Source organism: Pseudopipra pipra, chromosome 1 (assembly GCF_036250125.1).
Source record: "Pseudopipra pipra isolate bDixPip1 chromosome 1, bDixPip1.hap1, whole genome shotgun sequence".
NCBI classification, from domain to species: domain Eukaryota; kingdom Metazoa; phylum Chordata; class Aves; order Passeriformes; family Pipridae; genus Pseudopipra; species Pseudopipra pipra.
In genome coordinates this window covers 127326575-127351789 of record NC_087549.1, presented here as the reverse complement: position 1 = coordinate 127351789, position 25215 = coordinate 127326575, and the positions used below count along the sequence as shown (strand labels likewise).

General features: G+C 37.2%; 1 long non-coding RNA gene across 2 annotated transcripts in view; it reads left to right on the top strand.

The window, feature by feature from the left end:
* Positions 1-25215, top strand: part of LOC135424734 (uncharacterized) — a 301350-nt gene that overhangs the window by 227456 nt on the left and 48679 nt on the right. The window contains exons 6-7 of one of the 2 annotated variants that reach the window (XR_010435331.1): positions 20807-20997; positions 22191-22371. The exons of the other annotated variant lie outside the window; for it this stretch is intronic. This is a non-coding gene — a long non-coding RNA (uncharacterized LOC135424734). The remainder of the gene's footprint in view (positions 1-20806; positions 20998-22190; positions 22372-25215) is intronic. 2 annotated transcript variants of the gene reach the window in all.

The following is a 25215-nucleotide window of genomic DNA, read 5'->3' as shown; positions in this document are numbered from 1 at the left end:
TCTGTCAGAAAAATTCAGCAGTCTCGGATTTGTCTAGTACAGCATGGAAGCAGTTCTTGAGTAATTTCCTCCTTTTCTTAATTTTTATAATTAAGCTACATTTATTGTGAAAATGAATTAACTCTCAGCGATATGCATTCAAATATAATTTAATTAATAAATTTATGACCTGATAAATAAAAAAGTAATTTATAAATACATCTATAAAACTTTTGTTTTAATACAAGCATATTTTAGTGTTCTGTCATGACAGCTAGAAATTACTAACTGAAAACAAATAAGGCACAGCATGCAACATTTTTTCTTCTAGGAGGAAAATACTATGCATTTATTTTTCTTCCAGAGTCTGAGAGAAGACTAGATCTCAAAAATGGCTTTCCATGCTGCTGAGAATCACAGACAAAGCAATTTACTCAGTATCAGTATGGAAAGTTGGGGATTTGGTCTTCATTCTTACGGGCAAATTCAAAAGAAAGGTGCCCCATACACAGGCTTATAGAATTAATTCAAGTCTTAATATGTTTTAGTGTGTTACTAAATAAATGTTATTGTATATTTTATATTTTATATCTTAATTATTTTAAAAGTTTATTTGCCAGATTTAAAATGTAGGGAGAAATTCCTGGGGTTCTTTTTCCTTATCTTCAACCAATCAGGGAGAAAGTGTTTGCTTCCTTTTTCAGACACCACATTATTAAGAAATGAAAATTAATTCAGAACACACTTCAAGAGCTACAAAGAAATGGAGACTTGAAAGATCAGATTTTTAGAATTTAGGTGATATTTTCCATAATTAGCGTGTGACATATTTATAGTCCATTTAGACTGTGTGTTGATCCAAGAAACTGATTATTCACACAATTTGGTTACGTGGCAGTTATACTGGTTCAAAGAGGTGTTGGGTGGCATTACGAGAAGGAAATTTGTGGAGAGTTGCTACATAAGAAAAGGCTGTATGTGGCTTCAGGAGACTGAGCCTCAAATTTTGGAGATGGGTATAATATTCAGGGAAGTGTTGTAAAATGTTTACAAGGTTCTTACACTCTTCCTTGCATTTCCACTTCTGACAATGTCAGAGATTGGGCTATATGGTAAAGATGGGAAAAAAGCCCTCACATTTTAAGTCCTCTTTTTAATCAAATCTTAACTTTAATACTGTTCTTCCTCCCTCACACTTTATATGTGTAGCAAGATGGTGATACAGAACTCTTGCTTTGCACTAGTTGCAGTCTGAAATGTACCTTTCTAATTATGATGATCTTTCCTGAATTTAGGTTGGTTTTACCTCTGCACAAGGGAAAAAAACCAAAAAGTGTGTTACAATATCCAAAAGTTTTACCTATCCAGAAAAGGCAAAGTCAAGCACACTTGTATTCAGTAATCTTGTCCAGCAGCATCATACTTGCAAAAGATGGTTGCCCCTTGGCTCAACTGGGTATGGCAGTTTTAAATACATTTTACAGTAGACACCTAGTGAAAAACTCTTCATTTTGAGGATTTTCAAAAAGCAGCCTGGGCAAATTTGCTATTTATTATAAACTCAGATTTCCATCAATTTATGAGGTAATTTTGTAATGTTTTCCATCCCTCTGCACATCTCCATTGCTTTGGAGTTGTTTCTGATATTGAAGAACTGAAGTTATTTTAAAGAATTTTGCTTTAAATTAAAAGGATCTACTGAGTTATTATATTATGGAATATCATACTGAGATTATTATATTATGACAGCATTTCTGCTTCTTCTAAGTGTCTCTTGTAACTTATTCCATATCTATCATCGATGAATAGGAAAAGCTGTCCTATGACTGTATGCTTAGATTTATAGCCCAAGTATGAATTTATTAAAAGCCTCTGACACCTTTGTCAAATGTACTATAATGAGAATTCTTTCGAGGAGAGTGATTAGCAGAAATATCCAAGTTTTGCAGTTCAGTTAATTTCTTCTCTTTGAAATCACAGAGTTAAGAAATTTCTTACTCGCAATACCAGAGGATGAACTATATAAAGTGTCAATGTCCCTTTAAGGGTTGGCCCTGTTTACAACATGTGAGGCAGCAACAGAGACTTGGTAATTTTCAAGTGCAGAGGAGAATTGATATGGGGAGAGAGGTGAGTTCTCCTACTTAATCAGTGTTAGATTTGAACTGTATTAGATATTAACAACTCACTTTCCTCTAAATCCCAGAGTAGAATTAAAAAGCAAATTTACTCAAATTGTTCAGTATGCTAGAATAATCAGTGCTCTGAGACATTAAAAGTAAGGGTCTTCACTTTTACCTTATGTATTTTTAGTGTGAAAAAAAATATATATGCATATATGTACACACATATATATCGGTAAAGGTTCTCTGCTGCCTTTGTGTTTTCATTTTAGGTGCCACAGGAACATTATAGAGATTTGGTAAAAAAATCATGCTGTCTCATTTCCTGAAGGGAGGAAGTCACTAAATCTCCTCATCTTAGACTGTGATGTTGGTCCTTTTTATTAATTATTGACTTAAAATTTGAAGTGGTAATTGCTTCTCTGCTACCATAATAATAAAAAACAAGTGTAAAAGCTTGAGGAGTGTGTGTATTTGATAAAAATTGAAGATTCTTCAAAAGAAGGAAAATAATAAGAATCTCTGTCTTGATGCACTGTGGAAGGAGTATAGAGAGAGACAAAGGCTGGAAATGCAAGTGAAGGACCTGATTGCTCTCCAAAATGGTTTTAAAAGCTTGTACAAATCAACAATGTGTAGCAGCCTCACATCGGGCATTGTAACTAGCTGCTTCAGGATTATATTTCTGTCTAGAAGACTTTTCTTGACTTCGAGATCCACATCATGCTTGCAAATAAATGCCTACTTTATCTATCTGCACAGCCAGAATTTACTTTGGTGCTTAGTTGCCAAGCCACTAGATGATATTTGAAAAGTCATGACAGTCAGGTCCCAGTGTCTGCAAAATGGGAAATATTGCACCCATTGTTAAAAATGGTAGAAAGGAGTACCCTGCGAACACCAGCCTGTCAGCCTCATATCTTTTCCTGGGGACAGATCCTCCTAGAAACTTTGTTAAGGCACATGGAGGACAGGGAGACGATTTGAGATAGCTAGTACAGCTTCACCAGGGGTGGTCTTGCCTGACAAACCTGGTGGCCTTCCATGATGGAGTAACTACACTAGTGGACAAGGGAAGGGCTACAGGTATCATTTATTTGGACTGCTGTAAACCCTTTGATATGGTTCCCCACAACAGCCTTCTCTCTAGTTTGGGGAAACATGATTTTGACAAGTGGACTTGGTAATGGATGAGTAATTGGCATCCAGAGGGTAGTGGTTGATTGCTGGATGTTCATATGGAGATTGCTGACAAGTGATTTCTCTCAGGGAAGCACTTCATGAACAGATTTGGTCATTCTTTCTCTAACTTATATTATCAGGAAAAGGCAGGTAGCTTTTCTTATTTGCTAGTGAGTGACATGGTTATTCCATTAAACTCAGAACTACAGAGCTGAAGCTCCTGTACTGCAAATTGACTTCCATCCAAAGGAAGGTGACTGTTTCATACTTACCAGAGCTTTCCACTGATTTTTCTGACCCTGTGAGCTGTCATTTATATACACTACTACTATTGTCATTATCCTGGACTCCCACATTCAAGCATAATTTGATACATTGTTCAGTAAACAATCTTCTGCTGGAAGACTCCATGATACACAATTGTGTGGGAGTCCTTTTTTCTTTGAATGACTGCAGATACAAGTTGTGATGTCAGTTTACCTATACTTTATTTACTTATTAAAATATGTTGGTTTCTGCTGCTTCTAATGTTACCAAAAAATAACCATTTGAATTACACTTTCCCATAGATGACATTTGCTACATGAAAATTTTACCCTGAAATGCCCCGTTTTCTATGGTTCTTCATTGACATGATGAACAGCAAAAGGGATGAGGGAATAAATTTGTTTTTCTCTGTAAAAAAATATGAAAAAACCCAGTAATTTCACTGAGAAGTTAGGGAACATCCATGCTTTATGGTAAGGACTTAATGTCTTACTCAATGTTTGCCAGAGTCAGGAGATATACTTTTTGCTGTCCTTGTCCTGAAAAACTAAGTATGATCAGTAACGATTAATTTGAAGCCATCTCCTGTCTTCTGAATCAGAAGGCTACATCCAGTGTGCAAATCACAGTATATGAAAATAAATATGTACAATAACACATGTAGGTGGAACTGGGAAAGAATTTCCAATGAAACAATATTTCTGGGTGTCTGTTGCAAAGTACAGTGTCAAAACCGTTCACCTGTCCTAGCCATTTCCCACCTCGTATCCAGGCACTGAGGAGGAAGATTCAGTTGACCTTAATCCTACTGTTTCTTTCTTTCCAAGTGCTTGAACGTTCTTAAAGATTTTTTTTTTTGGGTGCTGTTGTGAGTTGTACATAAATCTCTCTACAGCCAGTAGCAATTCATAAGATGCCCTGAAGGCAAGATAACTTCTAATGTTGAGCAAATGTACACCTCATATGCCATGATATTTTTGCTTGTAACCGTAAGAAAATTTACTACAATTTTTTAAAGTTGTAAGAAAGTCAACTACATACAAACATACAAAAGTACATACATAAAATCACAGCATATGTGCACCCACAAACACAGAGTACCCAAACAGCTGTAAATTATTCTGATGCACTGAAGAAATAAATATAATAGACTCACAAAAAGACCCCACAAACTCAAACCCAGTTAACTCAGCCACAAACATTATTGAAATACTTTTCCTCTAAGTTTGGTAAGAAAAGCAACAATAACTTTTTAAAAGGCCATTAACTTAAAATTGCTTTCTCCTTCAGGCAAGGATTTTATTATATTTCTTTTTTTCATTATTATTAGTTAAACCTGGCAATGTTTCTGGACAAAAATATAGATACGAAAACTATTAAAAATATTATTTCCTCGGAGAGGTCAATATAAAACAATACCAGGGTTATCCATCTTAAGTGAAATCTTATAAATATGAGGAGTGTCAGTGATAAGAAATCAATTTTTTTTAGCTATTGAAGTATAATATATCCTTTGATAAGCCCCAGAGAAGATGTGTACATGGACAACTATGAACAGTCTTGCTTTGCTTTACCTACACTTGAAACTGGGCTGGACAAATCAAGCTTTGATCTGCTGGTAGTGTTACTCTGGAGCTACTCCTGAGCTAATATGGTCCAAAAGAAAGGCAGTATATGTTAGTTTATGTTCAGTGATAGGTTAATACAGTTGTATGCAAGGAGCTGACATTTGACAGAACAGACACTTCTACCCTGAATTCAGCCATGGTGTCATGGAGATGAAGGTCAGGTCAGACTATATGCACCATTATTTCTGCTACAAGGTGTTTAAATGCAAATTATGATATTTAATATGTATAGTACGTAAAAATATGTTATATATTTGTTACAGTTTTTGTCACTTGTTAAATGTTAGATAATTTTGGTGAGAAAAAACTAAATCAATGTTATTTATAACAGGTGAGGAGGAATAGAATCCATGCTGTTTAACTTAGGGCTCTAGTTTCCCTGTCTCACAGAGGAATTTAAGATGTCCTACAGGACATGAAGGGAAAAGGTTGATAATATAGGTATTCTCTGTAAGATTTTTTCCCTGTTCTTTGAGTCCACATGAAGCTTTCAAGCAGTGACCACTCTTGGATTCTTCATTGGATTCTCTGGTCATTTGCAACAAGCTCAGATTTTATGAGAATCTATCAGCCCATATAGAAATGTGATGATTTGGAAGTGTGTTTTGGGAAATAAGCAGATACAATACTCATATTTATGTTTTATCAAAGAACCTTCTTGCCTTCTCTCTGAGTCCAGGGAACCAGATTATGCTGTTCCTTCACACAGAGTAATGTAGTAATGCAAAAAGGTAATTTGGGAGCTCTGCAGGTACATTCAACATGTGGGAGGCTATCAGAATATATCTCTGTATTTACTGGAGACAATGGTTACAAAACAGGACAGTCCTTAAATACCATGTGAAAGATTATCTCTTCAATGGTTTTTTTTTTCATTAATTTTATTTACACTTTACATGAGATTGTAGAATTGATGCAGCACCAGAGAAGCAGTAGTAGTTTTTATGATTGGTTTATTGAACAGGGTTGATTTTGCATAGTCCCGTGTTTGTATTTCAAATAGTATTGAGTGACTAAACTTTAAATCTAAACCACTATTTTTAGTAGCACATTGACTCCACAATTCAGTTATTCACCTGTCTCTTATGCATATATGACAACAGGTTCACAGTGTAATCAGACTTTGAAAGCTTGTTCCAATTGTACCTTAGTACTTTGAACTTATCACATTGTAACTTGTGCTTTTTAGACGGGATTGTGTATTTCATAGTGATATAGTTTTGATATAGATTTTTCTTTTTTTCCTAACACAACAGCTTTCTCCAGACAAGAGGTCTAAGGGATAATATTTTATCAATAGGTTTATATTTGCTAAATAGGGGTTCAGAGCTCTAATGAGAATTTTTCTTGAACTCTTAAACAGAAAAATCTTAAAATCTTGCTAATAATTTGTATATCAAGAAAAGACTACATTTGCTAGCATGTTTATATTTTGTGTGTATCTGTGTGTAATTGAGCTCTATTTGTAAGTCAAAGAGGGGGAAATTCACTTCACAGAATAGAGGTAAAATATCCAAACTTTTTATTTAGTCAGCAGAAAGAAATAGGCATGACAGGGTACAATTTTGATCATAAAGGTAATGTCTAAGAGAGGATAGATGAACTGGAGAAAACAGGTCTAGGAAATATTTTCTTTTACTTAGACTGGAAAATAAATTTTTCTTTTAGTTTATTATAGATTTGATTATTTTCTTAAAATTGCTTTAACTGTAAGTTGAAATATGTTTCAGGACAAGCATTTTAAAAATATTTATTTAGAAACTGTTTAGCTAACAGATCAGTGAATCTGAGAAATTTCTTTTCAACCCTTTTGGTTGGCCTTTGACTTCAGTTTTTTATTTGGACAAACAATTTGTCTGCCATTAATGTGCTCTTGCTGGTTCTATGAAAAGCAGTTCAGAAAGTGAAGGCCAGCGCAGAATAATTATAAAGATCATTTTGTTGGAATGCCAAAAGTTGTCATATGACATCAAGCTGTTGTGCATCTGTACAATTCTTTTCCTTTCAAATCCGTTCTAAATCTGTTCTAGGGAGTGCATAACAATATCATAGTCTAAAATGTGGCATAGTCTGTAGAAATCACAGCCAAGTATGCTGGCATTCAGCTTCTATACGAGCCAAGAACCATGGCCAGATTTTCATGTCTCATTCAACATTTGCCTTTGGTAGCGTGATTCCTGCTACTGGAAATAGCTAGACTACGTACTACTGCAGACAGTGATAGAACTATTTGGTTTCACATGAGAAAAACCACTTGACACACATTAGATATGGTTTACAGAAGCTTCATGTTTTTGTAATCTCAATGGTTTTTAACTTTCATGGTTATAAATTATCAATTCAGTGACATTCTATCCCATCATTATCCTCTGTAAGGCCATATATAATTTTCTATTGATGAATATTTTTCTAGGCTGTTTTTTCTTCTTTGTTTGTTGTCTATTTTTTGCACTGAATAAGTCCAGACCACTGTATAAATAGCACTACTGATAAGATAGCATTCCAGTAACAGTTTTTGTCCTAGATTAAAACACAAATGTCCTAAGTAGCAACATAAATTCTATTAATAAAAAACAGATGAGAACCTGCAAGACTGAAGGGTAAACCCTTTTACTCTGCAAAATAAGATGCAAAGTTGTACTTGATATGCTAAGTCCTTACTTTTCATGGCATGTGAGGAATGTCCTCATGATTTGTCAAGTACATATGAGGTGATTTGGGAAAAGGCCATCTGCCCAGTGGTAAACACAAATAAAGATGGCTGTTGTACTCAACAACACACAGGACTAAAAGAATTTGATCCCCCTGAGATCCACTTGGAAATACGATTGTAAGAAAATTGGATTTATTTGCTAGAATCATCACTGAAGAGCAAATGTGGTGAAAGGATAATCAAAAGTGAGACCAAGAAAAGATAACTGTAGAATGGAAAAATGGAAAATAAAGAACACATGTTTTTATTTAGCTAGGTTCCCTCTGTGTGTTGCATCTCATAAAAATGTTCACTGCACTTGTTTATGTGCTGGTTCAGACCCATTATATGTAATCATGAGTTGTGGATGTAGGGAGGCCACACTTCAAGGGCGTGCCACCAGCTCTCTTCCACTGTGACTCTGTTACACTCAATTCTTCCTTGAGGCCAATAGTACCATGGTTGCTTTCTTCCGTAAGTCATGTAACTTATGCTGCCTCTCCCTTTCCCTTTTCTTCTATATTTCTGTATTTCTGTCTGTCTTTCTATGAAGAGTATCAGGGGGCTGTGACCATATTCTCCCTCCAACTGGGAGAATGCTTCACTCCAAAGAGTGCAGAATTGTAACTTTGTTCACATTTTTAAGATACCAGGTGGTCTGAAAAGGACTAAAAAGACCAATGTAGTAAGAAGTGTGCTTTGATTCTGTCAGTTGTGTGTATTGGGATGGTGTCTGAAGTCTATCGTTCTTCCTATAGCACCTTATCTCATCAGAGATCAGTTGAGAGGCAACTCATATAAAATGCTAATATTCCTATTTTTCTTAGGGTTCCTTCTGCAGAGGATGGAAAGGCACTTGGGCCCTTTGTCTGTATCTGTGTTAGTAAACCAAACATGCCAGGGTGCACACTGTTACAGATGGCAAATAGTAGGGTATAGCCCACATGTACACCAAGCACACCTTGCACTGCCATCCTGTCATGCAAGAAAAACAGCCTTTCGTCTCGCATGCAGCAAGCTCCAACAGAAACTCCGTGACATCCAGAACAAGTGGTGGATCAATCTAGCTGTAAAAACTCAATTATGCGCAGATTCGGGAGATCACAAAGGATTCTATGAGGCCCCGAAAACAGCATATGGGCCTACATACCAAGTCCAAAGCCCTCTACTCAGTGCTGATGGGCAAACGCTTCTGACAGATAAAACCTCCATTCTGAATCGATGGTCTGAACATTTTCAGACTCTTTTCAGTACCACCCGTGTAGTCCAAGACTCAGTAATTCAGTCCATCACACAACAACCAGTGAAGTACGAATTGGATATTGCCCCCACTTTAGGAGAAACCCTCAAGGCCATACAGCAGGTGAAAATCGGCAAGGCAGTTGGGGTTGATGGAATTCCACCCAAAGTCTGGAAACATGGAGGCCTTGCACTCCACGCCAAATTTCACGAGTTTGTCAAGAGACTCTCTAACATATAAGGACGGGGTTTTACAAAGTACTTCCCCTTGTGACACAAACTCTCAAAATCAAAGCTCTCACCATCCATACTTTATACAAGTGCCATCTTGACACAAACTCTTAAACAGCTCTAATCTTATCATCCAATAGTATTAGTAAATTCATTTTGCAAAAACTATAACACAAATCTAAATTATGGGCAAGCTATATTTATATAAGCATTATATTTAAATATATGAAAAAAACTTTGAGAAGGACGGGGTGTGTATCCTCCTGGCCCTTGTACTTGGCAAGAACAGGTCAGTGATCAATCAGATGTTTGCTCAGCAGCACATCGCTACTTCTGCCGGGCTAAATGCTGGAGGGCTTCTGAGATGCTCATACAGAGAGGCTTGTCTCTGCACCAGTTTCCAGAGTCAAGATGCTTCAGTCAGATAAGGAAAGGGAAAGGCAGAACTGTAGCCTCAGTACGCTTCTAACTGCATGTGGAGTGTAGAGATATGGTAGAAACCTGCTCCAGTTATGTTGAACTAATGACTTTGTCAGTCTCATGCTCAGAGTAAGGCAACTTCAAAATTTACCCCTGTATATGGTGTGGCTATATGGTAGTCTCCAGCCACAAGCTCCATATAGGTAGTGGAGATGATTCAGTCAGATTTTTCTCTCATTTCCCCACATTCCTTTTTCCTGGGTGAGTCATCTTGTCCTCACTGTCTGAGTGAAATTGCCTTTGTCATGAATGAGTGGTTAGGCTGCTTAAAAAATTGGCATCAAAGCTACTGGCAAAAAGCAAGTTTTAATATGAATTTGTGAAAGTGTAACTTTAACAGAGTTTGATGATAGAGTTCATTCTATTACTTAGTACACAGATGAAGCATACATAGGAAAATTAGATTAGAATCAGTTTAGAATATTTACACAGAGACCAGGGATGCAAAAAAAGTAAGGATAAAAAGGATATAGATACAAAAGATAAGGGTGCAGAAGGATTTAGCAGCACTTAATAATTGACTAATTTAGTATTCTTATAATGATTCAATTTTATGTACTACAATTATAACACTGACTTAATTATAGATTTGTGATAACAATGGTCAAACCGTAATCAATTCCCATGCCTGCACCCATGAAAAGAGATCTAGATATCTATATTTATGTGTGTAAAATACCTATGCAAAATTCCCCTCAGGTTCAGGAAAGTACATCAAATCCCTTAGCTTTTCTCAACAAGCATGGGTTGCACCTTGAGGAGTGTGTGTATGGGGGACTCTCAACCTTGACTTCATCATCAGCAACAGTCTTTAGAGTATTGAGGGGTTCATGAGTTCCAAGAGGCTTCCTACTCAGAAAGAGGGGCTGATGCAGCCTGCTGTAGCCCAGGAGAGCTCCAAGGGGCCTCACCTAGGATCACTGCTTAGAAGGTTGCAAGATGATTGGTTTTAGACATATGCAAAATTTTCATCCTGGTCATATGCCAACTTGGTAACTGCTAGAGTTTCCAAAATGTTTGGAAATAGTGTGCAAAACTCCAGCAACAATGGTAGTGTTCCACTTGGGCTACAATTCAGTAGGGAATGTTCCAAGGCTGTCAGGGGATGACTGATTATCCTTTGTTTTCCGCCTTGGTTGGAAAGCTGATGTTGCTGTTACGGTCAGTGTTGTTCCTCCCTGCATCATTCAAGAGTTCCTGGTATGGTCAGGGATGCTTCACCATCCAACTGGCACAATAAAGGGACACTTCAATGCTCAGCTGGTTCAGTAAATGTTCAGGAGTTCCTGAGGTCGTAGAACAGGCCTGAGAATGAGGATGCACCAACACAGCCTTGAAAAACAAGAAATCTCAGAAGTGGGACATTTTTGAGTATCACAGTGTCTGTCTTCTGCACTGCTGGGGAGCTGGCATGAGAGTGTGACCCTGGTGACATAGTACTCAGGGACTATGCCCGAGAAGTGTGCCTGAGAAATGCCATCTGGGAATTGCTTGAAAAAGTGTAGTTGAGAATCATAAGCATGCCAAAGGCTGTTCCAAAAATTTAATCACATGAGCAGTGACCTTTTAGCATCTTGAGCACATGTCCTGATTGTGTTCAATTTACCAGTACAGATCTAGTTTCTGCTTGCCAAGTGTTAGTCTTTCAGGTTTTTTCTGAGGTTAGATTTCAGCAATAACATGCAAGTTTGACCTGGGAGAAAGCTGCTACTCTTTTCCTGATTTCTTGACATAATGCTTTTAAAAATAGCATAGGAAAATGCTACATGAAGTAACTGGATTGCTCAAGGGGTTTGCTGTAGGAAGTTATACTGGATTCTTTACTGATGGCCATAACAGAGAATAGCAATGTCACAGATACAGAATTATTCCTTTATTAGTATTTCAGATGTTAAGGAAAAAGAAGTATGGGTGAGATTAGAAGACTGAAAAAGCAAAGGTGGTCACTATCTGCTCTACAATTTTCTTAGAGTTAAAAAGATATTGCCAGTCTACAGAAGTCTTAGTGTATAGCACAATATTTCTAGTTAACAAGGATGAAATGAAGATTCTTTCATTGCAGGTAGGTTCATATTCACTGTCAGAGTGAGAAAACAATAACTGATTGCCAATAAACTTTATTCTTTATTTAATGATGGGGTTCAGTTGTATTTGGCTTGTAAATTGATGCAATTTCTGCCTCTCCCATCGTTTTTTCTCATTATCTGGATTGATACCTTCTCTGTTTCTTTATGAAGCTTGTGGAAATGAATTATCAGAGAGTCCTTTACTCCATTCCCAAGGTCTGTCAGTTTGTCAGCTTCAAGTCTTAAATGTGTTTTGCACATCCGTCTGTTAGACCTTAGGCAAAATGCATTAAAGCAATTGCAAAATATTTTCCATTTTCATTTTAGAAATAAGGTTCATGCTCCTTCAGGACTTGGGGGAATAAGACGTGTGAAAACATACCAAAATGGAGATCAAAGCATAGCAAAGTGTGAGAAAGTGGAGTGCCTAGAAGACATTGTCTCAGACAAAAGGATAAATTGCTGTGACCACAAACAGCTGAATCATCTGAAAGTATGCTATGTAGTTTCCTATTAAGTAGTCTTATGGCAGATCAAAACAAGACAAATTGCTTCTGACAGACCCCTAGTCACAGCACTGTGGCTATTCTTGTGATAAGGTTAATGTGGCTACGAGCCAGATAATGTTATTCCATAAGTTATGTATTAGAAAGTATAGGTTAGGTGTGCATGTTCACTGTGGTCAGCTTCTGAATAAGTGCTTAGGACATTCCAATTTCACTATTTGCTGAATGGTGGGGAGGTCATTAAAAATGTGGGCTGTGTAGAAGTAGCTGTGAATTTTTAATACAACCTTGCTAATATCAGACTTTCTGAGAGAGAAGAGTGTTATAAAGTCCAAAATGCTTCCAGCCACAAAATGTGGAAGGGAGAGGCAGGCCTTGGGAGTATGTAACTACCACCTGTCTCTATAAACAGGCTGCTGGCAAGGTCACCTTGGCTCATGAAATGGACTGTTTAGACATCCTTGTGATAGTCAGGTAATATCTTTTGTTTTAATAGGTTAAGTTTTTAGCAAGTAGAGAGCCATTCAAAACTTGGAGTGGGTCTGAATTTCCTCTATAAAAATAATCAGACAAATAATGGTAATTGGTTTATTTTGTAGTCATGAAGTATGTAAGATTTATGGAAAATTTGGTATTAGGTTATGGGTTTTTTTTTCTGTAGTGCACTTTGACAGTGTTTCTCTGAAGGGACTGGTTTTGTTTTGGTTTGGCTTTAGGCTATCAGAAATTTGATACTATGTGATTCTGAATTCAAAATATTCAAAAGTTGAGTCTGTAAACTATTATGATAGAAGATGGATGGCAGATTTTAGTTCTTTATCCATTCAATCATTTGAATGTATTTCTATTATATGCTAAATAAATTGAATGTTACTGGCTTGATACAAAACTTGTTAAGTTCTTTTGCAATATCTAGTACAGACTAGAGACTGTGAACTCGTGGCCTGAGCATCAGCAGGACAAAGGTCTTCAATGAAGCCTGATGATAGCAATAAACTCAGCCCCAGGCTCCAAAAATTAGAAATGGAGTGCATGAGTGACAGTGCTGCCACTCCACAAACGTGTGGAGCTGTCAGATATTCTTGGTCTGTGTTGTGCTTAGCCTTAGATTTTTTTTACAGCAGAAATCAGATATAGTGAGTGTATAGTTCAATTGCTAGGATTTGACCTACTGAAGGAAATGTCTACAGTGACTAAAAACAGGGGTTACAGAGAGAACACTGTTGTGGAGGACTATAAAATATAAAGCACTCTTCTGGTAAATAGGAAGCTAAGGTTTAAGTTTGTCATCTCTATCAGCGATGTGGAAATCAAACTGATATTTTAGACTCATGGTCTCACTTCTCTGGCTTTACCCAGGAGTTTCTCCTTGACCAAAATGACATAAGCATTCCTGTGAAAAGCTGTAGGATTTCCAAAACACTCTCACAAAAACGGATGTTCTGTCAGCTTCCATACACAGCTGGTGCCCTCATTCACTCATTATGTGGCTTTCATTGTTAAAAGCAGTAATAACAAGCTATAAGAATTATCATCAAGTATCATACCATCAGAGACTTTTGTCTGGTAATAGTGGTGATGAATTATAATCCTTTAAATCATGGTACCTGATATCAGGCATTTTCATTATTGTTGACTGCAGCTTTACAGGGAGGGTGTAATGATGTGCTGTCACTGCTGTCATGCTGTTGAGTGAAACCCATATGTTCTGATATACTTAGGTTTCTGGAATGTTTACTGATTTAAGCACTATATTTCAGATTTACCCTGTTTTCCTCAAGCCCATGTGAGGCCCTGATTTGCTGCATGCCACAGTAGGTATTCTGAAGCAAAAGTTTGCTGAACCATTTTAAGTTCCTTAGCATGCAGCTGTACGTAGTCCTACATCTGTGCTATCTCATCTAAGCAACAGCATTCCTGTCTGCCATACTCTCCACGTTGTGCTTCATGACAAAATGATTTCAAAAATATTTAGAGATCATTTTTTGTCTCTGCTAGTGATATGTGCATGCCAGCAAAAGATCAGACATAGGGTGGAGGACTATTCTTTATATAGTGGTAAAAAGATCTTCCAATAATTCTTAAAATTGTTTCAAAGGCCACTTAATAATTCCATTTTTCTAAACCTGTGACTGGTCTCACAAGTGAATAGGAAAGGTGGTCGGGCTGACCTACACATATTATGATGTTGTACTTATAAATGGTATCTGGTAAAGAGCAAGTAATTACTGAACACTGGTATCTGGCACTACTTCTGTGCTTCTAATAAGGCATCCTCTGTGCAATTGTGTGTACATTTGGGTGGAGGGGTTCATTCCAATGTGTCAATAGCACGAAACAATGTGCAGACTCTGTGAAACTCAGAATATGTGTTGTATGCCGTGGGATGTGGCATGCAGGCATATGGGGATGTTTAAGGTATTAAACCCTACTGGAATACTGCTGAAGGATTACAGAGAGAGAAAGAGCCCACAGTTGGTCTTTCCTTTTCTGTACTGACTATTGGGAACTGTCTTTAGCCCATGCAGTCTCAGCTGTGCCTGGGCTTTGTCCAGGGGGAAAGCTTGTTGAGACAGGCCAGGGCAATACATAAAAGTAGGCTACTGAGGGAGCTCTTGTTGTTGAGAGGGCCCTGATGATTCAACTTGCCCCCCCAACCTTTTGTTTTACATAGTGTTGTAGGTATATTAAGAGAGACCAGTTTTTTTCTATAGTGAAAATGTAGTAACAATATGTTTACAAAAAGCCTCATATTTTATCTGTGGACATGATACTGTATCTGCTCAGCTGGTATGATCTAGCATCATAACACGCCATGCAGAAATGTTTGTGGTAACTCTTTGTGTGTCACATTAGCCTAGGTTAAGTGATGCACTAACTGCATTGTTTATTTTAATAGTATTTGGGTATCTTTGTACAACACTTCACTGGGCCATGTAAGCACTACAAAATGTCCAAGAAAAAGGAAAAAGTGTCTTTTCCCCCCTTACGTCCTTTCCTCACATGGGTTGCTCCAGTGTTTCTTTGCAAGCCCTAGTTTTCCCCCCCCAGTGGATTCCTCCTCAGACTCTGTGTCCATGCCATCTTGCTGAGGGCTTTTTCTACTTAGGCTAATCCAGCAAAGAGACCATAAGTCCCCCAGTTATAACTATGGTGTCTCTCACTGATAGATTAAACATTGACCTTTTAATGTGTGACTGGACCAAAGAGTCTAACTGCAAGAAGTGCATTGTGACATTTTAACAAGTAAATGTCAAACATGGAAGTAATGGAGCATACATAGTAAAGAAGACAGAAGGAGATTTAAGGCCTTATATTAATTTATCAAGAATAAGGAATATGGTGGCACCTCAGTGAGGTACCTAGGCTACTTGAACTACTACAGAATAGAATGGGAAAATTACTCCAGGACTAATCCAATGATGAAACCAAAGCCTGAAGTCAAATATAAAGCTAAAGTTCTTGTACTGTAAATTTGTCACAGAAAATTTTTCATGTACAGAGTTTAAAAATTTTCCAATTGTATTAAAACACAATGATTTGTGAGAACAAGAATACAGCACATAGTTTACAAATCCCATTGTATAATTTAGGGCAGGACACTAGTTATCCCTTAAAGAACATATGGTGTATTAAGCAAAACCAATTACAAAATTGTCAGCTAGATTTATAGACTCTCTTTACTCTTGTCACATATTCATTAATATTTCTATTTTCTGGGCATCATTTTAAAACAATGGATGTTCTTAAAAGAAATATTCAGCAACATGCTGGTACTTCGTCCATAATTTGAGAGGCAAACACTTTGTCAGTATAGCTTCATATTTATGCAATAGATGGTAAAAAGCTATCAATTAAATAAATTATCAGCAGCATAAAGAAGCAGTATGTGTGGAGTTCTCTGGGATTTTTTGATAAAGGACAAACAGCAATGGTGTCCAGTAAAGTGCATTGCAGTAAGAGGCCATTTAGCAAACATGAAAATATCTCAAGAGGCTCAGTGTGTAAATGGAAACAAGTTCAGATAAATTCCCTGTAAGAGTCATAGTAAAGCCTGAGACTGTAGCTTTTGTGATCTCCATGCAGTGGTTCTTTAGATAATGTTTGGATAAACAGAACCTGAGGTTAGAGTTGCGTTATTGCTATTTTTCTAAAGTGGAAATGAATGGTTTTGAAGGTTGTTATTCTTATATTTATTATATGTGCTTTTTCAATTTCATGCAGGGATGATAATCTGCTCTTTGAAAACTCTGGAACTGAAAAGTACTCAACTCTTTCTCATCTGAGAATTAGCCTTGCTGACTAAATGGAGACCATGTTGTGTGATTCACAAGAATCTCTCTTATCGAATAAAGAAAGAAAATGATTTTTGATCAAGGCATTGTGTTCTTTAAAAAAATATGCCTGTTCTGTGGTTTAGAAGCTTTTTGTATATCTACGATGATCGGTAGTAAAGGTGGGTGACTAATAAGCATTAACAGGGCAGCTAACAATTTCTTTATCCCTTCCATTCTTTTTTCCCCAATTCTCCTGCTTTTTTTAGCCAAAGCCAGCATGAAGAATACCTTACGAAGCTTCTGTATCCATATCGTTATTGAAGTCAAAGGCCTTTCAGACAGCTGACAATGGATGGAAACCTGTGCAGGAAAGGTTAGGATATATTGCATATATTAGAGGTTTATGGGTTAAGAAATTACCTGGACACTTGAAAACACACTGAGTATATCAACTCACTTAAAATTAATTTTAAGTGAAACTGAGTCATTGTTCACAGGCAGATGTCATGGACAACAAAAACCTCTTCAAATTAATTCAAAGAGGCACAGGATGCCTTTGTTCTGTTGATGTTCAACATGGAAGTGATCCAACTCTTTAGCCATTATAAAACTCCATTTAAGGCATCCCTTCTAAAAGATATTTTCTCTTTATAAGTAGGTCTAGGAGAATATTGACAAATTTTATTATATTAATTTTCTTTTAATAGGACTCTATATTGTGTTGCCTTATAAATCAAGATATTAGATCTAAAGAAAATCAGGTTTGGGCAGTATAGGAGGTTAGAGGCCTGTTTCCTGAGGTTAATAGTTCAAAAAAACCTTTCAAAGTTCAGTAACATTAAATAAAAATGGCTATCAAGCTACCACACACATAAAACACAGGAATATTGATTCCTCAGGCTTTAATCCTAGGTGGGCCAGCAAAGCAATTTATTTTTATGTCCCTTTTTCAGAAGAAAATGTTTTATCAATAGAGTTTTGCTAAGACTGTAAGAATAAATCTTTCCTATGAGGAAACTAAAGTAATAGGATTAGAATGTGGACCCCGTAATCCTATATGATTCTTTTTCTTTAAAAGCCTCTTTGTGTTAACTAGTTCTAATTAAATGACTTTAGGGTGCTCAAAAGCCTCAATGAGGGCAACATGTAAAGTGGGATACATTTCCCAAGTAACAAATTTAATGATCAGCTTTTGAAAGAGAGGCTAAGAGATAATCAATAATCCCCTAAGGATGTGTTCAAGCTTAATGGATTTGATCACAGCAGATTATCCTAGTATTTATAGTTGCTCTTCAATAGATGGTTAAGAAAATGTATGTTGTTTGATTGAAGAAAACAAAGAGCTCATGTGATCTTATTTATGAAGTTATTCATGCTAGCAGTTTTAGCCCCATCAAATCACTGGAATTGAAAAATATGTCATGACTGGACTCAGTCTTTTCTTGTCCTATGTTTAACAACAGAGAACTGCTGCTAAAGCACATGACTTAAAATGATATTGTAATTTTTCTCTGTGCTCTCTGCCCCCCCTTTTTAATCTTGGGTCTGAGAAACAATGTTGCCAGACATGATACTGGGAAAGAAAAAGAGAAAAAAACCAAACTCATATCAAAAAAAGAAAAAAAATATAAAAAGGTATCTGTCATGGGTTCATTGGTGTAATAGGACAAGTTTCATTTTCTAATAAATATTTAAAACTTTGCCATGTTAGGATAAGAGTGCAGAAAGTGTAAGAGAAGTAAACCTGTGACAATTTGTAAGTTTGTAAACATCTGCTCTAATTCAATGATTGGGCCAAAGCACTCATGAGAAATATTTTGCATTGATCCAAATAAGGGTTTTAACGTTTGCTAGGAATTACACAGATGAGGTTTGATGCCATATGGCTTACCTCTTATGGGGAAAGATTTAGTTAACAGCTGAACACTATCATCACCTTTCTTCCCCTAAAATGTGTTAAACTCCAGACACACCCTGACAGCTGTTACAACCCACCTCTGGGGCAGGGTAACTGAGGTTCTTGTTAATAGATCCCTTGGTGTGGATTAGAGTAAAATGACACTGAATGACCAATGTATATATATGTGGCAGGTTTATTTTAGAACAACTTGGTTGCAAGGGAAAAGAGATATTTAGCCAATTTGGTTATTATATGTTGCTTAAGAAAACACAAGGAAAATAAAAGGAAGAGAAAGAAAGGATAAGAGTAGATAGTGGAGAGGAAAGACATCACTACCCGTGGATCCAGTGACATGATTTGATCATTGCAGTAATAGGTCCCAATAGTGCTATTGTAAGATGCTTCTTAAAAAAAAAAAAAAAAAAGGAAAGAAAACCCCTTTTAAAATAGTTTCATACTTTTTACATGCAATTTTTGTGTCATGGCCTTTGTTGCTATTTGTTGCTTTACTATAGAATTAGATTGACTTACTGTTTTGGCACTGATTACTTAGTTCCCTTTTTTCAGATTTAGACTAGCCTGCTCTTCAAAAGGTACGAAAATTCAAAGAATTCTTACAGTAAAATGTTTTGGCAGTAATGGTTTTATTGGAATTTCTGACTAAAATTTCTCAAACTTCCTTCATCTTGCTATGTTTAAACCAAAGGAGATCTTGAGATAATATCCTACTGCTCTTCTGTTTGAACTTCTTCTGAATGTTCGTTTGTTTTGTCTTAACTTAAAACAGGATAGGAGACTATAATATCCTGTCTTCTGGTGAATGCTTCCTGTTCTCTGCCCCTCTCCTAAGAGTTTTCCAATTGGCTGTCACAGAGCCAAGAGGGAAAAATATAATAGCTTGGATAAAAACTTTGCACTGAACATTTTTTCATTTGTTTTTACCATAAGAAAATGAAAGATACTACAGAAAACTTGTAGAACTTGTTACTTCCAACTGTTATTACATTATCATAGAGAAGATCTGCTTATTTATTTTTTAGTAAGATCTCACTGGGGTATTTGAAAGGGGAGAATACCCATGAAGATCTTAGAACTATTTATCTGCTTTCATAAATGTAGAAATACTTCACAAATTACACTGATATCAGTGAATATATATCAAGTTAGACCTAAATATGATGCTATGACTTTGTCTTTACCTTTGTAGGTTTATCAGTTTTGAATACAGTCAGAACTATTTTTCAGAGAAAATGGCAGTTTTAACATGCTTTGATTACTAAATATAAATTGCTGTTCTAGTGATGAATTCCTGTAGGGATATGCATGCAGTTAGGTGTGTAGTGTGGTCTTTCTTGAATTTACTGACTAACATAATATGGTAATGGCAAATGTCCCAAGAGGTTCACAGCCAAAACCAATGTTTTCCTTTTTATTGAAACTACTTCTGTAGGGAAGTGTGCAAAATTGGAAAAAAAAAGGAAGTAATGGAAAGGGAAGGATAGCTAAGTGAGGAAAGAAGAGAAGTAGATGAGCTGTGAAGATGAGGTGAAATGCTGTGGGACTTGGAAAAAGAGAGTGTAGGAGAGGGACAGAAACAGAGCTGGAGTAAAAAGCTCAACAGTGGCAGGTTGGAAAAGTCCAATCAGATTTGAGAAGGAGCTGGGAATGTGCTGAGGTTCTTTTACATCTGTATCTGCCTCTGCTCCTCTCAGAGTCCTCTGTCTACTCCAGGACATGGGTATTGATGGCCAATCTTAATTTTATATGGTCGCTGTTGTGATTAGTAAGGACAAACTTACAGTTTCCCCAGTATTGAATATGCCTGTATTTCACTTGATGATAAGCTAGACTTTTTTTTTTTTTTCTAAAGATTTGTTAGTTCAGTCATTGTCTTCCACTCTGTCTGAGGGGAAGAGAGTGAGTGGTTCCTGCATTGAAACATGGCACAGACTGCAAAATCAGAGATCATCAATATAATCTAAGCTGAAATGTTAAAACATTTCAGCTTAGTGCTGAAGGGAAGGTGCCCAAGGGAAGCAATCATTCTTGAGAAATTGGATTACATTGTTAAAAAAAAATGTATGCTGAAGTGTCTTTTCTTTGACTTCTCGATAGAACTTTTCTGAAGTAAATGTTGTTCCTCAGAGAAGAGTTCTAATTTGATCACATACATCTACTTATATTAAAGTTAACTATCTGTTTGTAGGAGATCACAATCTAGATTTCTTATCTACAGAATTACCCTGTATTATGTGAGTGTAACCCCTACAAAAATTAGATACGCTCCATACCATCTCCTTTACTTTATGGACTCCGGATGTCTGGTTTCCAGGAAGGCAAAGACCCACCACTTTTCCCATCCGAGTTCTGACGAACAGTGCTCATAAAGTCCCAGAATCAAAGATGCACAGAAAATCAGGTATTCAGGTAATATCAAAGTCCCTACATAACATTCTCTCATTCATAATGTGACCTTTTCAGCCATGTTTTTTGAGCAGGGAACATATATTGCCAACAATACATGCTATGTAATGGGGGAGTTTTAAGGATAGAGGTCCTGGTTCTGCAATGCTTTCTATACGAGCCAATGACCACACAGAGTGCCACTGAGTTGTCTAAGGTTGTCTGTGTAGGGAATCTATCTGTGAGGGCTTATTGCAGAAATGGGGCCATATGGTGATGTAAAACCATTCATGGAACTCCTATTCATGTTCATGTCAGATTGAGGGCAATGAGCCATATGGTACTCAAATGCAAAACTTTGAAGCTAAGTCAAAATAGCTTCAGTCTAGTCCTTGTCACTGACTTTTACATTTTCTTCATTAAAGGAGAACTTAAGTGGCATTTTACTGTGGTACTTGCAACCAGTAGTTTCAAAATATTGTTTTATTCTGCTACTACTGCTACTTTTCATTTAAGTTCTAAATTTTGGGTTCTCTTCTCTGCCAAGAGCTTTATCCCTTGGGAAACACTAGTCAAATGTAAATGATGTAGCAGATATATCTACTTTTTTAACGGAAGTACACTGTGCACCTATGAATAGTGTATCAGAGAGCTGGAACAATGCCTTTATTTAATTGTTAGAGTGATTAAAAGCTGACTGACATTTTTCATTGATCTTCTACTCCTCTGCACATAAAAAAAGCAGAGTGAAAAAGAAGGCCTTGATATTCACCAATATCTATGGTATTTAGCATTAATATTTGCAGGGATTTCTTTGATATCAGCCTAATATATTTTCTAGACACAAGTATAGACCATCACAGATTTTATCAGCACATTTTCAAAAAAGCAAGCATAATGGTAAATGCTTCTTCTCCATTGTCAGAAGCTTTGAAGACTGTGCATCTTCTTTAACAGCATATTAGCACTTTCAAAAGAGGCCAAAAACTGATTCCATTTACTATTTTGCATTCCATAAAACTCTTTGAGCATCCACTATGAAGTATATATGAAATCTAAAAAGTTGCTGATAGTATATGGTTCTTTTATGGAGGGCAAATCTCTTATTACATGCTATAGTTTCCATTTCTTATCATGATGTTAGAGCCTCTTGCATAAAAATTTTATTGCTTATTGCTGCTCAGTTCAGCTCTTTCCTCTTCTCTATTATCATCCAGTGACATAAAATGTTTTCAAAAATTGACATGCCTGAGGGACTGGATGCCATCCAGAGGGACCTGAACAAGCTTGAGAAGTGGGCCCATGAGTGGGCCCATCGTGAGGTTCAACAGTCCCCCATACAAATACAGATTGGGGAATGAAGGGATTGACAGCAGCTCTGATGAGAAGGACTTGGAGGTACTGGTGGATGGGAGGCTGGACATGAGCTGGCAATGTGCACTTGTGGCCCAAAAAGCCAAACATATCCTGGGCTGCATGAAAAGTGTGGACAGCAGGTAGAGGGAAGTGATTCTGCCCCTCTACTCTGCTCTGGTGAGACACCACCTGGAATAATGTGTCCAGCTCTTGGGTCCCCAGCACAGGAAAGGCATGGACCTGTTGCAGTGGGTCCAGAGGAGGCCTGCAATAATTATCAGAGGACTGGAATACTGCTCCTATGAAGTTGGGGTAGTTCAGCCTGTAGCAGAGAAGACTCTGGGGGTGACTTTATTGCAGCTTTTCCATACTTAAATGGGTCCTCTAAGAAAGATGGGGGCAAACTTTTTAGCAGGGCCTGTTGTGACAGGACAAGGATGATGGTTTTAAACTAAAAATGGCAGATTTAGACTAGATGGAAGAAATTTTTAATGATGTGGATGGTGAGACACTGGAACAGGTTGCCTAAAGAGGTGGTGAGTGCTTCATCCCTGGAAACATTCAAGATCAGATTGGATAGGGCTCTGAGTAACCTGATGTATTTGAAGATGTCCCTGCTTACTGCTGGGAGATTGGACTAGATGACCATTCAACGTCCCTTCCAACCCAAACTATTCTATGACTCTATTATAATGTCCACAGCAAACAATTATAATATCATAGAGATATTAGTTTATATGGCCCCACTCTGCAACTTACAGTAGGTGTAGGATTAGAACTTCTGGAAGGAATCTTTTCACATTTTGTTGAAATGTTCTTTGGGTTAGTTTTATTTTCACAGGTGTTTAATTATTCAAACAAGTGTTATGCTGAATGCTTGCACTACATGTGCAAGTTATTGGCAGCCAATGGGAACAATTAATTGATGATATTACCTTTAATTAAAAGAAGAAAAAAAATTCCTAGTAAATATAGAGAGGAAAAAAAACAACTTATTTTTACACTTTCACTGACATAGCAAATATACATCAATAAGATTCTCACTATTTGCACAAAAATACATTTTAAGATATCTGACAAAAGCTCTGACATGTTTAGAAAGAATGTCAGAGCTTTTGTTTAGGTAAAGTGAAAGACTGAAATATAAAATTCCTGTTTGCTTCATTTTTTTATTATGCACCCTCTTTTTGTCTGAGAAAGAAATAAATAAACAGACTGAAAAAACAGCTCACATAAACTTTTTGCAATTCTGTGATTGTCCTGTCAGGCTGCAAAATACCTTAATTTGACTGTGCTGTAGCAAGAGATCAGTACTTTTCAGTCTCCCATTCAAAAGAAACAATTATACATATATAGAAAAAGATGAAAATTTCAGTGGAGCAATTGTCTGGCTATGTGCAGAGAGACCTGTGGGCTTGCTTGCTTTTAACCCTGGGCTGCATCCTGCTGCTAGGTGACTTACAGAGAAAGTTTATGTTTTACTGGTCCTTGTTTGTGGTCATGTCACCACCCAATGGTCAGCTCTCCAGAGGAGCTTAAATGCTGCGCTGAATTGTTAAAACAATACAAAAGTTTTTAGCTGTTCTCCACTTCAGTATAATTTCCCTGTGAGTATGTGTGACCTGTCTAATGTTCCTGCTGCTGTCTGCAGCATGTCAAGTTGCACAGGGAGTGCCAGAACAGCGATGTCAGGAGATAGGGAATAGTCTCTGGAGGGGAATACTAGTACCAATATTGGCAGATCTTTGAAGTATCTGCCTAAAGTTATAGCATATCACAGTGTGTGACTGAAGATAAGTATAACATATGCAGGGAAGAGGCCAAAGTGCCAGGGTGTAAGAGAGAACTGTGTCCTACCAGCTGAAATGTCCCACAGCACCAGTGTTGCAACCCAGCTTCTCCCTCACTCTCTGGAGTATGGCATGCCAGACAGCTGCCCGCCTGCGTGACCAGTTGGGGATGGTGTGTGCAATGACAGACTGGGAGACAGAAAAGGACTGAATGTTGATGGGGCCATGGGATATAGGAGTTAGGATTCTGCGGCATAAACCTCATAATCCTTGAGTGAGATTTGAAGGGAGTGGGCTTGTTACCGCAGAGTCCCAAAGCACTTTGCCGTCCATCCAGTTGCTCTCATGTCATATTGGTTTATAATAGTGGCTGGTGAATACTACAAACTGTATAGCCAGCACTCATGCAATACAATTACATGAATGACAGCCTTTATCCTGTTTTCTGCACGCTGTGTATCTTTGGGAAACCTCTACAAACTTGTGTAGACACTCTCTATGGATTTGTCATCTTTGGCCCTCCTACAGCCATAATCTTGGTCCTGACTGAGGTTTGTAGGACAAATTCTACTTCAAAAATCTTATTTTCTTCCATAGAGAAGTTCATACCCTGTGAAATGCTGAGATCAGGGCCCTTCTAGATACAGGACATTTTCTGAAATGATCCATAATGACTTGAACACGGACAAGCCAGATAAGAGTGTTTATCTATCCAGAAGGAAGAGCCACCAAACTCAGCAATGTCAGGATCAGACCTTAGATAACTGGCCAGTTGCCTGAAGGTTTGTGTTGCGTTTTGATACTGTTGTACCTTTCATGCTGACTTCCTTGACCTCATTACTCTTTTTTTTTTTTTTTTAGTAAAATCACCAAATGTGCAATTTGTCTCATTTATTATAAAACATAATGGGGACTAATGATAGAATGGGCTTTTTTTTTTTTTTTTTGTCCTGGAAAGTGGGTAAATGCTCCTCAGGTGTCTGCAATTATACAGGTGAGAAGCAGTGCTGGCCTTCACATCACTCCAGCTGTCACAGCTGTATGCTCTACTAATGAAAAAAGCAAATGCTCCCTCCTCCACTGTTGCCCTCTGTAA